This window comes from Aristolochia californica, unplaced genomic scaffold (genome assembly GCF_029961685.1).
Source record: "Aristolochia californica isolate CCGP_79_NKW_82.1479 unplaced genomic scaffold, dmAriCali1.0.hap1 SCAF_6, whole genome shotgun sequence".
Classification (NCBI taxonomy): Eukaryota; Viridiplantae; Streptophyta; class Magnoliopsida; order Piperales; family Aristolochiaceae; genus Aristolochia; species Aristolochia californica.
In genome coordinates this window covers 7,861,460-7,865,590 of record NW_027182257.1, presented here as the reverse complement: position 1 = coordinate 7,865,590, position 4,131 = coordinate 7,861,460, and the positions used below count along the sequence as shown (strand labels likewise).

At 42.7% G+C, this 4,131-nt stretch overlaps 1 non-coding gene across 1 annotated transcript; it reads left to right on the top strand.

Annotated features, from left to right (window-relative positions):
• The first annotated feature begins 3,609 nt into the window (after window positions 1-3,609).
• On the top strand, window positions 3,610-3,716 carry LOC137935608 (small nucleolar RNA R71). Its single transcript, XR_011109308.1, has one exon. It is a non-coding gene; the product is annotated as a small nucleolar RNA R71 (small nucleolar RNA).
• Window positions 3,717-4,131: the final 415 nt, after the last annotated feature.

The following is a 4,131-nucleotide window of genomic DNA, read 5'->3' as shown; positions in this document are numbered from 1 at the left end:
ACGCCTAATGACTTGGTCAGAACACACCTTGAACAAATAAGGGTCATCCCAAAAAAAATGTTTGACTTGGGAAAAGAATTTCAACCTATCTTGTTTACTCCAATAATCAGGAATCTTATGAGTTATAAGATAGTTGACTATGTCAGCAAACCAAGGCAACTGGGATACTTGGAGAAGTTGTTCATCAGGGAAGGAATCATTTAAAGGAAGGAATTCTTCCTGAGGTACTACACAGATCCTAGATAGATGATCAGCAACAACATTCTCACAACCCTTCTTATCTCGAATCTCAAGGTCAAATTCTTGCAATTGCAAGATCCATCTAATCAAGCGAGGTTTAGTGTCCTTGATGGATAATAAGTACTTCAAAGCAGAATGATCAGTGAACACTATAACCTTTGACCCACAGATATGATCTGAAATTGTTCAAGGCAAACACAACAGCTAGCAACTCCTTCTCAGTGGTAGTATAATTCAATTGAGCATCATGAAGAGTTCGGCTAGCATATTGAATGACATAGGGCATTTTATCCGTCTTTTGCCCCAAAATAGCCCCCAATGCATAGTCAGAGGCATCACACATCAACTCAAAAGGCAAAGACCAAATAGAGGGTTGGACAATGGGTGCAGTGGACAAACATTTCTTCAGTGTTTCAAAAGCATGAATACAGGCATCATCAAAGGCGAAAGCAACATCTTGAGCAAGTAAATTCGTCAAAGGACGAGAAATTTTGCTAAAGTCTTTAATGAAACGCCTATAGAACCCAGCATGGCCAAGGAAAGAACGCACCCCCTTCACAGAAGTAGGTGGTGGCAGATTGGCAATTAGGTCAACCTTGGCTTTGTCCACTTCTACACCCCGCTCAGACACTACATGTCCTAAAACAATTCCTTCTTTCACCATGAAGTGGCATTTTTCCCAATTCAAGACTAAATTGGACTTAATGCAACGGGACAATACGAGTGAAAGATTGTGCAGACATGTATCAAAACTAGAGCCAAACACAGAAAAGTCATCCATAAAGACCTCTAAAAATTCACCAATCATGTCAGAAAAGATACTCATCATGCATCGTTGGAAAGTGGCTGGCGCATTGCATAAACCAAAAGGCATGCGTCTGTAAGCATAGGTGCCAAACGGACACGTGAATGTGGTCTTTTCCTGGTCTTCTGGAGCAATGGGAATTTGATTGTAGCCGGAGTATCCATCTAAGAAGCAATAAAAATTGTGGCCGGCCAATCGCTCTAGTACCTGATCAATGAAAGGTAGTGGGAAGTGATCCTTCCTAGTGGCGGAATTAAGTTTTCTATAGTCAATGCAGACACGCCACTTGGTGGTAGTTCTTGTGGGAATCAATTCACCACTCTCATTTTTCATTATTGTTATCCCCCCCTTCTTAGGGACAACTTGAATTGGACTCACCCAGGTGCTATCGGAAATAGGGTAAATGATTCCTGTCACAAGCAACCTGATGACTTCTTCTCTCACAACCTCCAGCATATGGGGATTTAACCTACGTTGCATCTCACGTGAGGCTTTAGTCCCCTCCTCCAAATGAATACGATGCATGCATATGGAGGGGCTAATCCCTTTTAAGGCATCAAGAGTCCACCCCCAATGCCTCTCTGTGTGCTTGTAAAACTTCAGTCAATTGTTCCTCCTGCTTAGTACTCAAATAAGAGGAAATAATGACTGCTAATGAGTTCATGGGTCCCAAGAACGCATACTTCAATGTGGGAGGGAGTGGCTTAAGGTCTAGCTTGGAAGTTTCAAGAGGTTTGTCCAAGTCAAGAGGAGGATCCTGTGGATGTTCAGTTGTGATAACCTCATAAGCTTCCTCCAACAGAGGTACAAAATCGAGTAAAGAATTAACCTCTCGGAAATATGTTTCCTCATCAAAATAGTCCATGTCTAAAGATGTTATGCAAGACTCAAAAGATTCAAGAGTGGATTCGTTATCAAGCATAACAGTTTCTATATTAAATGCAGGACTCAGATCATCAGACTCAAGTGGGTGGTGCCCGACATTAAATACATTCAATGAGATCTTAAAATTTCCAAAAGACAACTCCAAGTGACCACTTTTACAATGAATGATAGCATTAGATGTGGCTAAGAAGGGACGTCCTAGGATGACAGGAATTTGGTTGGTCACATCGACTACTGGTTCTGTATCAAGAACAATGAAATCAACCGGGAACAGAAATTTGTCCACTTTTATCAAAACATCTTCAACTATTCCTCGTGGTATCTTGACAGAATGGTCAGCTAGTTGAAGTGTGATGGGAGTAGGCTTCAATTCCCCCAAACCTAATTGCTGGTACACAAAGAAAGGAAGCAAATTCACACTTGCCTCTAAGTCAAGAAGAGCTCTCTGGATGGTATGTTCACCAATGACACATGAAATTGTGGGACATCCAGGATCTTTAACTTTAGGAGTGTTATGCTTCAGAATTGAGCTTACATTCTCAGTAAGAAAGACCTTTTTGTTAACATGTTGTTTTCTCTTCTGTGTACAAAGGTCTTTCAAAACTCGTGCATAGGCAGGCACTTGCCTAATAGCATCAAGAAGTGGAATGTTAATGTGAACCTTACTAAACAGTTCCAACGTTTCATGCATGCTATCTCCTTTCCTAGGTGGGCCCGATAACCTCTACGGATAAGGAGCTAATGGGACTTGGTTAGGGATCTGCTTGGCTGTTGGTGGAGAACTTGGAGGTTCTTCACTCAATGATGTGTCCCCATTGTCATCCTTTGACTCCTTAGACTTAGTGGTCCCTATCCCATTGTTCAACTCACGACCACTCCTAAGGGTGGTTATGGCTTTGGCTTGCTCATGGTGGGGTTTGGAACTCAACTCACTCTCATGTGTGCTTTTGGGGTTAGGAATGGTTTGACTCGGGAGTCTATTTTGTGCTTGTTCACTCATGTGGCTGGCCAACTGACTCACTTGCATTTCAAGTTTAGCAATGGAGGACTGTGTATTCTGCATGAATAATTGAAGTGTATCCTCAAGTGAAGGTTTTTGTGGAATCAATGGTTGTTGAGTGAAGTGTGGGCGCGGAACTTGGGGTTGAGTAAACCCTGGAGGACCCCCAACCTGTGGGCTCTTGGACCATGAGAAATTTGGGTGCCTAGCCCAACCCGGATTATATGTTTCTGAAAAAGGATCGTTCCGGTTTGGTCTATGAAAATTCTGGACTGCATTCAAGTCCTCAATGAGCTCTGGGTAGGATGAACTAGATGGATACATTTGTGTGGGATGAGATGAACCAGAGCATATGGCACAGACAGTAGATGGGTTAGGAGCAGGTGAACTCTTGGACACCATAAGGGCATCAATTTTTCTAGTCAACCCTTCAATCTTGGCCATGAGCATAGGTGTTTCACTAACCTCATAGAGACCCCCTCTTTTGGCTTCGTGGGATCTCCTATCAACATTAAATGACGAACCCCATTGCTGAGATTGATCACTCAACGTTTCAAAAAAATCCCATGCCTCACTAGCACTCTTACCCATCAAACTCCCACCACTTGTTGCATCTACCATGGATCTAACCTGGGGTGTAAGACCTTGATAAAAGTATTGCACTAAATGCCATTTCTCAAACCCATGATGCGGACACCTACGGATCAAATCCTTCCATTTCTCCCAAGCCTCATAAAAGTGTTCACCCTCCTGCTGCATAAAGTTGGAGATTTCTCTCCTGAGGGCTGTAGTTCTCTGAATGGGAAAGTACTTGGACAAAAATTTCGTCACTAATGTGTCCCATGAAGTAATGCTGCACACCTCTAAGGAATTAAGCCAAGACTTGGCCTTATCCTTAAGTGAAAATGGAAAAAGTCTTAACCGGATAGAGTCATTTGAGAAATTCTGGAATTTAAAAGTTGCACAAATATCTAAGAATTCCTTGATGTGGTAATATGGGTCCTCCTTCTCCAACCCATAGAATGTAGGGAGGAGTTGGATCACACCCTGTTTTAACTCATAACTGGCGGTAGTAGTGGGTGGCAATATAATGCAAGAAGGTGATGTGAAGTGGGATGGGATAGAATAATCCCTCAGGGCTCTACGGTCACCTGCTGCAGGTAACTGTAATGGTTCGCCCTGATTGGCCATGGTAGCTCCT